General features: G+C 39.7%; 1 protein-coding gene across 3 annotated transcripts in view; it reads right to left on the bottom strand.

The window, feature by feature from the left end:
- The window catches only part of MORC1 (MORC family CW-type zinc finger 1), a 351409-nt gene that overhangs the window by 211624 nt on the left and 126916 nt on the right, over positions 1-12869 (bottom strand). The gene's annotated exons all lie outside the window — the stretch shown is intronic.

Raw genomic sequence — 12869 nt, 5'->3', positions numbered from 1 at the left:
ACAACAAAGAGTAGCCCCCTCTCGCCACAACTACAGAAAGCCCACATGCAGCAATGAAGACCCAATGCAGCCAAAAGTAAATAAGCAAAAAAAAAAAAAAAAAAAAGCTGTATTGCTGTGGGCAATAGAGAATCAAATCTTAACTCATACTGGGAAACATGATGATTAGGAATCCACTGGAAGCCACATATCTGTAAAGTCTTCCTTAGCAATTTTGTAAAATTTGTGCAAGTTTTGCATTCTGGTCTGTAATATATTTATGTTTGCTTCACTATGAAATAATTTTAAAGAAATCTCACACCCGTTATCAGTCACTCCCCAACCCCCCCATGCCCCAGGCCTAGTAACCACTAATAAACTTTCTGTAGTTATAAAAAACTGATAGAAATAACATTTTAAACTTACTGGCCATGTGCTTTTATTAATCTTTCCAATAAAGCTGAAAAATTGACTCTATGGAAAACTGGACTACATTTATCCTAGAGTTTCCCATATATCCATGGAATACTTCAGTACTCTAGCTTGAGAAGTACTGAGAGATGATCTACCCAATCACCAAGACTGCCCCCCATAATCACAGATAAGTGGACTTTTTGCCTTCAGAAGTCTATTTCTCTGTATACCTAGGTCAATTGGTCTCTTCAGGGATTTCTTTTGGTAAATAGAAACATCCCCCACAAGACCATAGCTGGTCTTATGTGGTCTTAAAACAGTCTTAAGCACTTTTTCAGCAACAAAAATCAGATGCCAAGAAGCTGCACTGTAAAGACTCTGGCCCAGCACTTTCTTCTCCAAAAGGGCACCAGCAGCTGCTCAATATTCCGCATTTCTTAACCCATCCCTTAGAGGTATTCTCAGTGAGAAATTTGAGGCTAATACATAATTTATTGTGTTAACTGTTATTCATCTCTAATACATATAAACGTAGATTTTTAAATCAAAACACAACTGAATAGACAAGAGAAAGAAAACGAATCATTTGGTTTTGCACTAAGAAACAAACTTGACAACAGTGATATACATTTTGCTACCACAAAGTTCTACTCTTTGATTATTTAATAAAAAATTAGAGAATGCCTATGTACTGGTCAGGGTTTCCCAGAGAGGTGGAATCAATAGAATATGTATATAAATAAAAAGAGAATTATTTTAAAGAATTGACTCATGTTTACAGATGCTGGCAAGTCCAAAACTACAGGGTAGGTTAGCAGACTGGAGACCAGAGAAGCACCAACGTTGCAATTCAGCTCTAAAGGCCATTGGGCTAGAAAATCACGGAAGAGCCAATCTTGCAGTCTAAGTCCTCAGGCCATGTGCTGGTAGAATTCCCTCTTGCTCAGAAGAGGTCGGCCTGTTGTTCTATTCAGGCCTTCAACTGATTGGATGAGGCCTACCCACATTATGGAGGGCAATCTGCTTTACTCAAAGTCCACCAATTTAAGGGTTAATCTCATCCAAAAACACCCTTGCTGAAACACCCAGAATTATGTTTAACCACATATCTGGGCAGAGTGGCCCAGCTGAGTTGACACATAAAGTTAACTACTACAACATAGTTTAAGTTATTTAGATTGTCGACACACATTCACACACACACACTCACCAAGCTGTGATTGGAGCAACATATGGTGGAAAAAAAAAGAAAAAGACTTTCATCCATTCATTTTATTCAGTATACCACAAGAAAGAAGCTTGGTGGCTTGTGGGGCACTAATAATGGGAAATTATAAGTTAGCTGCCAAGTTGATTTTGATTTAGATAACACTAAGAAGCGATTCTGCAATTAGGTTGTTATCTGATCAAACAAGCATGGAAAGGCGGTTTCTTGTCTAAACAATTTTAAGAAATTATTAGAAATTAACAGGATGTCAGAAAATGAACAAACAAAACAGAGACAACCTAGGTCCACCTAAAATAATTTATGTAGAAATCTAGTAGTTAACTTCCACATAGCTGAGCAGGAAGAGGTGACTACTCAGTTGTACAGATAGGATTCAAGAAAACCCAGGTAATACATATTTAGCATCTGCATACAAAATTGCCTTAGACTACAAGAACTCTGAATTCAGGGCTTAAAGATATTGATCATATTGAGGTACCAATTATCTGGCTGACTCACTCTAACTGATTATTTTCCCAGTGGTATGTGAATTGACATAGTGATTTTTTTTTGGTAGGGGTGGGGGACTCCTTTATGTCTGTATCTAATTTACAAATTGTATGTAAAATCTGCCTTTTTAAAGACTGAAGATTCATTCAATTTTTTTTTTTTTCGATACGCGGGCCGCTCACTGTCGTGGCCTCTCCCGTTGCGGAGCGCAGGTTCCGGACGCGCAGGCTCAGCGGCCATGGCTCATGGGCCCAAGCCGCTCCGCGGCATGTGGGATCTTCCCAGACCGGGGCACGAACCCGTGTCCCCTGCATCGGCAGGCGGACTCTCAACCACTGCGCCACCAGGGAAGCCCTCTTTCAACATTTTTAAGAGACCAGAACAAACTAAAGCAATCTGGACAATATTAGGAAAAATAGAGAGGATCAGAGATGACACTTTTCCTCACTTACTTCCTGAGCCTCTACATGATCTCCATGGTTGGGTGTTTACATGTTCTACTGCAGCATTAAGAACATAACTGCTGTGGTGACTCTGAATTCTTCTAAGTAGAAGGTTTTCATTTTAAGGTCTAAAGGGAACCATGTTGATTTGCCCTCTTTGTCTGATTGATTAAATAGGCACAGTATTTAAGTGGAAGTGACTGATAATGATATTCCCACTAAATTCAGACTCCCCTGAGACTTCAGTGCAAATTTGAGGCTCACCAACTTCACTCTTATTGCATAAACAGTATCTGTTAAGTTTTCCTGTATTTTTATAGAACCAGTCAACAAATATGCCAAAGATCAGACTGACCCTTTTAATGGTCTCTTGGACACTCTACCCTCTAGTATTCCTGTAATTCTGTTTCATAGTTTCCCAGTGGATGTTCCAATGCTAAACTGGTCCAAGGAAATAATTCCAAGCCTTCCTCAATGCAATTCATGAGAAGCATGGTTCTAATATTGTTATATATCCTGCTCAAAAACCTGTTGTTTTAAAACTTTTGACTGATGAAGAGGGGAGGAAATAACATGTTTTTTATTGACATAGACTTTGCTGTGTACTATACTAGACAGTTTATATACTTAGATATATTCCCCAGATAGAGCTAACTAGAGGTAGCTCTAAAATAGTAATTAGAATGTCTACATTTAAATACTGGCTTCACCATTGCTAGCTATGCCATCTTGTGGAGTTAATTACCCCTCTGGGCCTCAGTTTCCTCCTCTGTAATATGGGAATAATTGGACTTACTTAATGTGAGGAATACTTAAAATGATATACATAAAGCACATAGAACACTGCCTGGCATGTAAATAAACACTCAATAAAAGTCAGCTATTCTAAAAAAAAAAAAGTTAGCTATTATTCTTACCTTGCCGAATGTTTCATGACAGTTCATGCCCTTTTCACTGTATCACAATTTTGCTCCTGAATTCTGTTGCCCAGAACTCAAAGCACCCCATGATCTCGCCCCTCTCCTATTATTTCCTCTACTCTCCTCAAATACTCTTGCTACGTTGCATCCTTTATTGATTCATTTATTTACTTATTTAACAAACACCATGGCCACCTTTCTTTGGCCTAGTCAAGGTAGAGGTACAAAGAGGACTGAGACACACTCCCTTCTCCACAGAGCTTTAAATTCAGGAAGAGATATAAGTATCCACTGTATTAATACAGATGAATTACAGAAACTCAATTTACAAATCATGTGTGCACAGAGGATAGAGAGCTTACTCAGCCTGGGGGCATCAGGGAAAGCTTCACTGAGGAGATAGCTCTAGATTTAGTTTCAAAGGACACGTAAGAATAACATGTAGGGCTTCCCTGGTGGCGCAGTCGTTGAGAGTCCACCTGCTGATGCAGAGGACATGGGTTCGTGCCCCGGTCCAGGAAGATCCCACATGCCGCGGAGCGGCTGGGCCCGTGAGCCATGGCCACTGAGCCTGCGCGTCCGGAGCCTGTGCTCCGCAATGGGAGAGGCCACAACAGTGAGAGGCCCACGTACTGAAAAAAAGAATAACATGTATATGCCATCACTATAATGACAGCTTTTCTATGATACTATATTTAATACTTATAGTATATATTTAAACTAATATTATTATAGTATAAATTTATACTATTACACTATTGTAGTATAAGTGTTTTAAGATCAAGATTTACATGAGATTTGTATTTGCAACTCCACCAATATCCAGGACAGTGCCGGGTATGCAGTGAGAATTTGATGAATCAATTGGTACTGTTAAGAAGGATGACTATCAGGGAGGTATGTAGTATTCACAAGAGTTTCCTGTTACCTTTTGCTATAGACTGAACGTTTGTGACTCCCCCCAAATTCATATGTTGTATTCTAATCCCCAATGTAATGGGTTTGGAGGTGGGAACTTTGAGGTGATTAGGTCAGAGAGTGGAACTTTCATGAATGGGATTAGTGCCCTTATGAAAAAGACCCCAGAGATCTCCCTTTCCCTTTCTGCTATGTGAGGACACAGCAAGATGGCCATTTAGGATCCAAGAAGCAGGCTCTCACCAGACACCAAATCTACTGGCACCTTGATTTTAAACTTCCCAGGCTCCAGAACTATGGGAAATAAATTTCCGTTGTTTATGGTGTTCTGTTATAGCAGCACAAACGAACTAAGACACCTTCTTGTATCAGTGGCCGGACAAACAAATAAGATGCAATATAATTTATCCAGTGAATCAATAAGAGAACTCAATAACATTTTTTTTTTCATTTCTAGCCTTTAGTTTCATCCACAGAGCAGACCCAATCTCAAAAGACATCCATCCTCCTGTGGCAATTCATTATAATTTAAATAGAATAACTAATGAATGGGAGTACTGTACATATAGAACAAATTAAAAATGAAGTTATTTATTTTCATGTGTTGATTTTACTTATTCTATTTATTTTCTTCAAACTGATCTAGGACATCTTAGGCAACTGAACCAGCAGAGAATATATATATATATATATATATATATAATCTTCAATGATAGTGGCAGCCTGAATTAATTTTATTGAAAGTAATTTAGCATTGACTGGTTAACTATATAAACTACCCATCTGAAGCAGAGATATTGCCAGACTCCTTCAAATTAGAGACAAAAAACAAATCTTTGGAGATTACATCACAAATTGGAACTGTCTTGGATGGCAGTTCAAATGTAAAAATAAAATAAATTATCTAAATTCAAAATACTTTATGTCATCCATCACAGTGACAAAAGCAGCTGCATTTTCTCCTTATGATCATAATGTTAGAAAACAAGCTAATTATTTTTTAGCAGACAGTTTCAGGAAAGGTATGCCTTCTTAGGCCTACCCTCTTTTGCTCCATCAAAAGTATATTTTAAAAGGGGTTCTTTGATGATCTTTAATCCAGGCAGTAACTACAGAGAGGAAAACAATGACTTGTAGTATAGTTGAAATTTTAGAAACCTTTAAATTTACCATACACAGCTCTCTGACATTTTTCCTGAGAGGCTTAAAGTTTAACTCCTAATTCTGCCTCTTCCTTGAGGAATGGGAAGGATGTAGTCTGGTATTTAAGAATGTAATCTCTGGAGCCAGAGGCCTGGGGTCATGGTTCCTTGGCTAGCATTGTCTCCTTGGTCATGTCACTTATCCCTGCTGTGGCTGAGTTTGCCATCTGTGAAACAGGAATAATAAGTGCACCACCTCAGTGGGGTGGAGCAGGGCTTGCACGAGATGTGTTTCTGGCACAAAACAGGCTTTCTACAAATTCATGCTTGCAGTAATGGAATGCACGTTATCTCCACTTTGTTTTCCAAAATAGATTTAACTATTAGGAAAATTCTGCATCTCATAAACACACAAGGGATACTTTCTTTTTTAAGCTATAAATATACCTGATTATGATAACAGTGTTGAAAACATTTCCGCTAAGGACCCCAGTCAACAATTTTATCACCTGAATTTCTGCTTTTTAGTTCACAGACCAACATAGATCATTTTCCCTTAATGTACCATAAAATGGTTACCCAAATGATGACAAGCAGGAAGAAATTAAAACTCAGGGAGCTCCCAAGTGTGGGTATTTCCAAAACAACAGAGATTAATCTTACTATTGTTCTGTTTTTCTAAAGAATCTCAAACAGTGACCCCACAGCTATACATGTGTGACTTGCTATGTTTGAACCACTATAACTACTTTGTGTTGAGTGTCAAAGATGAATGGGAGCAGCCTCTGCTGTTAAGAATCTCAAGGGACTCAAGTGTAATGAGGGGTCTCCTTATGTGTAAGCTGGGGTGATGAAAGTGCCACAGTGGTAGTTATAGCAGCAAAAGGCTCTCAATGGCCTGGTGTCTGCCTGTACCTCTGATCTCATCCTGGGCTCCCACTCATGACATGTTCCAGTCACACTGGCCTTCACCATTATTGTAAATCATGCCAAGTCTGCTCCAACCTCAGAGACTTACACTTCCCTCTGCCTGGATTCTTTTTCCCATGAGGTTCACAACGTTGGCTTCTTCTTATCATTTAGATCTCAGGTCAAGTGTTCCTCCTCAGTGAAAGCAGCCCTGACCAACTGGTCTTAAGTAGCTAACTGCATCAGTTTACAGACGTAGTGGCTTCAGCAATATGAATTTATTTTTTAACATCTTTATTGCAGTATAATTGCTTTACAATGGTGTGTTAGTTTCTGCTGTGTAACAAAGTGAATCAGCTATACATATACATATATTCCCATATCCCCTCCCTCTTGCGTCTCCCTCCCACCCTACCTATCCCACCCCTCTAGGTGGTCACAAAGCACCGAGCTGATCTCCCTGTGCTATGCAGCTGCTTCCCACTGGCTATCTATTTTACATTTGGTAGTGCATATATGTCCATGCTACTCTCTCACTTCATCTCAGCTTACGCTCCCCCCTCCCCATGTCCTCAAGTCCATTCTCTACATCTGCGTCTTTATTCCTGTCCTGCCCTTAGGTTCTTCAGAACCATTTTTTTTTTTAGACTCCATATATATGTGTGAGCATACGGTATTGTTTTCTCTTTCTGACTGACTGCACTCTGTATGACAGACTCTAGGTCCATCCACCTCACTACAAATAATAAAGTGATAACTCAATTTCTTTCTTTTTATGGCTGGGTAATATTCCAACAATATGAATTTATAATCTTACAGTTCAGTAGGTCAGAAGTCCAACACCCATCTCACAGGTGTCAAATATCAGCAGGGCTGTGTTTCTTTCGGAACAACCTTGGTGAGAATCTGTTTCCTTGTCTTTCCCAGATTCTAGGAAATCCTTGGCTCATGGTCCCTTTCTTCCATGCTCAAAACCAGCAGTGTTGGGTCTTCCCTGGTGGCACAGTGGTTAAGAATCCGCCTGCCAATGCAGGGGACATGGGTTCGTGCCCCGGTCCGGGAAGATCCCACATGCCGCGGAGTGGCTGGGCCCATGAGCCATGGCCACTGAGCCTGCGCGTCCGGAGCCTGTGATCCGCAATGGGAGAGGCCACGACAGTGAGAGGCCCGCGCACCGTGATGAAGAGTGGCCCCCGCTCGCTGCAACTGGAGAAAGCCCTCGCACAGAAACGAAGACCCAACAGCCAAAAATAAATAAATAAATTATTTTTAAAAAAACCCCAAAAGCCAACAATGTTGCATCCTTTCCGCCTTTATTAATCATCATTCTCTCTCTCTTTCTCTCTTTCTCTTCTCCCCTCACACTTTGACCAGAGCTGGGAAATGTTTTCCTTTTTTAAGGACTTGTGATTAGACTGGATGCACCTGAATAATCCAGCATAATCTCCCCATATCAACGTTCTTAATCTTAATCACACCTGTAACATCCCTTTTGCCATGTAAAATAACATGATCACAGATTCCCAGGGTTACAGTGTGGACATCTTTGGGGTCTCATAGTTCTGTCTAACACACTGCCACACTTAACTCTCCCCTAGTCTCTGTTATATTACCTTTTTATTTCTTATTATTTTTTGTAGCATCATATGAAATCCTTATTTATTTTGCTCTTGTTTATTTATTTACTTATAATTTACTTATTAGTACACATTCTTTTATTATATGAAAGTCCCTTCATCTACCCATTTCCCCGACACTATTCTGTAATATTGAGAATAAGAATTTGGTCTCTACCTTGATGACAGCAGCACCCCCAACCCCTAGAGCAGTTTCTGGCATAACATAGGCACTCAATGAATTCCCTGTTAAATGAATAAATAAACTCAGCTTTGGTAACTGATGTAAGCTTTAGAGAAAAGGTGCTCCCTAAATTAAGTCTTGAAGATAGGTAAGGAGATTATGGGGTGAAAATTAGGGATTGGGCCTTCCAGCCTGTGCAAGAAAAAGCAACATCACTGTAGAATGACAACAGTGCTCTTGGAGGAGTGGCCAAGGATGAGAGAGGCTGGAAAAAATGAGTCAGAGGCAAATCACCAAAGACTTTTCAGACTTCATGTTGCATGTAATGAGAGCCATTGAAGGTTTAGGTTTTTTTGAATTAATTAATTTTCTTTATTTTGGCTGCATTGGGTCTTTGTTGCTGCGTGTGGGCTTTCTCTGATTGCAGTGAGCGGGGCTACTCTTCATTGCAGCGCACAGGCTTCTCATTGCGGTGGCTTCTCCTGTTGCAGAGCATGGGCTCTAGGTGCGCGGGCTTCAGTAGTTGTGGCATGCAGGCTCAGTAGTTGTGGCACATGGGCTTAGTTGCTCTGCGGCATGTGGGATCTTCCCAGACCAGGGATTGAACAAGAGTCCCCTGCATTGGCAGGATCACTGCACCAGCAAGGAAGTCTCACAGACCTTGTAATTCTTGAAAGAATTCTATGGTAGTTATACCTAAGAAGCTCATTGCATGGTACTGAGGTAGTAGAAATTATATGTAAAGAGAGTTTTATTTATAAAACTCCTGAGAATTTTTCAATAAATTACGATGATGTCACAGTTATTTTCTGTTTCATCACTGGGTCATCTGACAATAATGATGTCTATAATTCATTACTCCCTGTAAGTACGGTGATAGGTAGCACTCAGATCTATTGCCTGATCTCAGCAGAGAAAAGCTATTAACCTGTGTCACCATGTCTCTGCAGCCAGGAATGAATCTTTGGGGAAGTAGAGAGTCCTGTGGGCCATGGCAGCTCACTGTTCTGGCTGACTGGAAACAAGAAACAACCTTTTCATTTTTTAACTCTCACTACAGCAGGGCTCGGTTCGAAGACTGCAGTTTCCCGGCCAGGTCTCCCATACACATCCTTATCCTCCACTTCCAAATTCTGAGAGTACATCAGCCATCCCAATCGCTTGCTATCATTCCAAAAAAGAAAGGCCTGCCTTGGGATAATACTTTCAGTTGTGACAGAATACCTGGATTGGGAGTTGTCTTGTAAAGGATCTCTTCAAAAGATGATTACACTTTCTTACTAGGTGGAACCTTTGAAAAGTGGGTAAGAAATTCATTCTTTGTGTCATGCTTTAGGAAGCAGGATATGTAGTAGATACGAGCATCATCTCTGGATCGAGTACCAGCTCTGCCATTTTGAATTCTGCCAATAGTACCTCAATATTATATTTTCTCTGGTCCTCAGTTTCCTCATGTGGGACATGGAAGCAATAAAGCAACCATTTCATAGGGTTATTGTGAGCTTAAATAAGGCATATAAGAGAATGAGACTTGCAATGTAAGTTCTGTGAGGGTGAGAGAAATTTGATTCCACTCTTACATATCCAGTTCAGTACAGAAGTTTTTAAAGCATGGTCTGGGGACTCCTAAGGGATCCCCAAGACTCTGGCAGGGTGGGGTCATGAGGTCAAAACTATTTTAGTAAAAATACTAGGACACTATTTGCCTTTTTTATCTCATTCTCACATGAGTGCAGAATGGAATTCTCCAGAAACTAGATGGTGAGAGATATTGCAGTAGATAGAACGAGGAAGCAGACATGAGAAAATCCAGCTGCCTTCTATTAAAGAGATTTGCAAGATTATAAAACAACGACTCTCTTCTCACTAACTTCATTTTGCTTTGGAAAAAATAGTTTTTCACATTAAAATGTTTTATGTTAACGTGTAATGGATTTATATTATTACTGTTAAGAGAATTAATAAATACACATTTTAATGTACTTTTTAATACAGTAAATATCAATGGCTATAGCTCACATAATCAAAGTTTCTTTGAGGCCTTAAACAATTTCTAGGAGTGTAAAGGGGTCCTGAGACCAAGAAAACCAAGAACCACTAATTTAGCACAAGCCTGGCACATGGTAACCACTTAACAAAATAATGATTGGATTGCTAGAATAGGGCTTGGCTTAGGGTAAGTGCTCAATAAATGAGCGTTCCGCTGCTGCTGCTGCTGCTGCTGCTGATGTGCTGATGGTGGTGATGAAAATCATGATGAGAAGTTTGCTGGGAGCCTTCTATATGACTGGAGTAAATATAACAGTAATTTTTAATAGAAATCTTATCTTGCCTTAGGCATGGCAGATGTTAGAGTTTAATGTAACACAGAATTATTTTCAGTGTTTAGACTCTCTTTTTCTTAGCTTATTCTTTTCCTAATGGGGTTGCTCATTCTCATCCTACCAGAAGCACTTTGGAATTGAGCCAAATTCAGAATGCTAGGTATGGCACCAGATTGAATGATACGAATCAGGATCTCTGTGTTCCACAAATTAAGGAGTCATGGACATGTACTTAATATTTACTGTGAAAACTAGAGGGAGAACATGCCTCTAAAGCTTCTCAACAGACAGGGTGATGGAGGTTTCCATGCCCGCAATCCTCCTCTCAATTCTCCTTCCTTCTGCATTGTCTAGTCCAGCTACCAGAACACAGACTTACATTTTGTCTAGATATGCCACTACACTGGCTCTCCAGGAAGAAAAACATTTCTGGGTAGTGTTTGCTGATTTCCACGGTGTAAATACTCCCACCATGACCGGTTTCAAGCTGCTTCTATGATGTTACTAACCTCCAAATTGGGAGGAGAAACATATAATCAGCTCATAGTTGGTTTGAGCTGGTCCCCAGCATATCGCTGGTGCTGGCCCTGCACTCTGACATTAAGTTCAATTAAGTTCTGGCACTAAGTTCAACTACTTGCCTGGCTTTCCTAGATCTTTGATCATTGGTCCCACCCTCTCACCCAATTTTGCTGCCCCAATACCTCCAACTAGTCAGTATCCTCAGGTCGCAGGACTATCTCCTGCTACTTCTGCTTTTGCACTTTGCTAAACTATCACCTCTGGGTTCTAAAATCCCTTCTTCATCCTTCTGCTTATTCACTTGCTATGCAATTTTTTATTGACAAACTAAAGGCCTACTTCTTCAGTAAAATCTTCTCTGATCACATAAAAGTATCACTAACATCTTTCCTCTGAAATGATGGGACATATGAAAGGATAATATCTAATCTGAATAATGGTGAGATTATTGGTTATCCAAAATATATCTATATGGTGTTGTGGAAACAGCTCAGCACTGCTTAGAGAGAACTGCATTCCTCCCTCGCTGCTAATATACTGAGTGGTCATTGGTAAATCACTCAGATGCTCTGAGCCTTGATTTTCTCATTTGTAAAATGAAGGCAATGGAATACATGATTTCAAAGAAATCAAAGAAAGAACATCAGCCATTCTTTATTTCTTTCAAAGAGAGAACACTTTTCTTTCCTTAAATTCCACTATTCTATAGTCAGCATACTTTATATAAACAAAAATCCTATGACCTACTCCCATTAAAGTTCAATCTCCTTTTGATTTTAAAACAAGTAAATTCACCATGTTCTATTTTTTTTAATTTTTAAAATTTATTTAATTTTTTTTTATACAGCAGGTTCTTATTAGTCATCAGTTTTATCCACATCAGTGTATACATGTCAATCCCAATCACCCAGTTCATCACATCAACATCCCCACCCCCCACCGCTTTCCCCCCTTGGTGTCCATATGTTGGCTCTCTACATCTGTGTCTCAATTTCTGCCCTATAAACCGGTTCATCTGTACCATTTTTCTAGGTTCCACATATATGCGTTAATACACAATATTTGTTTTTCTCTTTCTGACTTACTTCACTCTGTATGACAGTCTCTAGATCCATCCAGGTCTACAAATGACTCAATTTCATTCTTTTCTATGGCTGAGTAATATTCCATTGTATATATGTACCACACCTTCTTTATCCATTCATCTGTCGATGGGCATTTAGGTTGCTTCCATGACCCGGCTATTGTAAACAGTGCTGCAGTGAACAGTGGGGTGCATGTGTCTTTTTGAATTATGGTTTTCTCTGGGTATATGCCCAGTAGTGGGATTGCTGGACCATATGGTAATTCTATTTTTAGTTTTGTAAGGAACATCTATACTGTTCTCCATAGTGGCTGTATCAATTTACATTCCCACCAACAGTGCAAGAGGGTTCCCTTTTCTCCACACCCTCTCCAGCATTCGTTGTTTGTATATTTTCTGATGATCCCATTCTAACTGGTGTGAGGTGATATCTCACTGTAGTTTTGATTTTCATTTCTCTAATAATTAGTGATGTTGAGCAGCTTTTCAGGTGCTTCTTGGCCATCTGTGTGTCTTCTTTGGAGAAATGTCTATTTAGGTCTTCTGCCCATTTTTGGATTGGGTTGTTTCTTTTCTTAATATTGAGCTGCATGAGCTGTTTATATATCTTGGAGATTAATCCTTTGTCCATTGATTCGTTTGCAAATATTTTCTCCCATTCTGAGGGTTGTCTTTTTGTCTTGTTTATGGTTTCCTT

The sequence above is a fragment of the Stenella coeruleoalba genome, assembly GCF_951394435.1.
Source record: "Stenella coeruleoalba genome assembly, chromosome: 5".
In the NCBI taxonomy this organism is placed as follows: Eukaryota; Metazoa; Chordata; class Mammalia; order Artiodactyla; family Delphinidae; genus Stenella; species Stenella coeruleoalba.
Note: the sequence above shows the minus strand (reverse complement) of the source record. Positions and strands in the feature narration are given on the sequence as shown.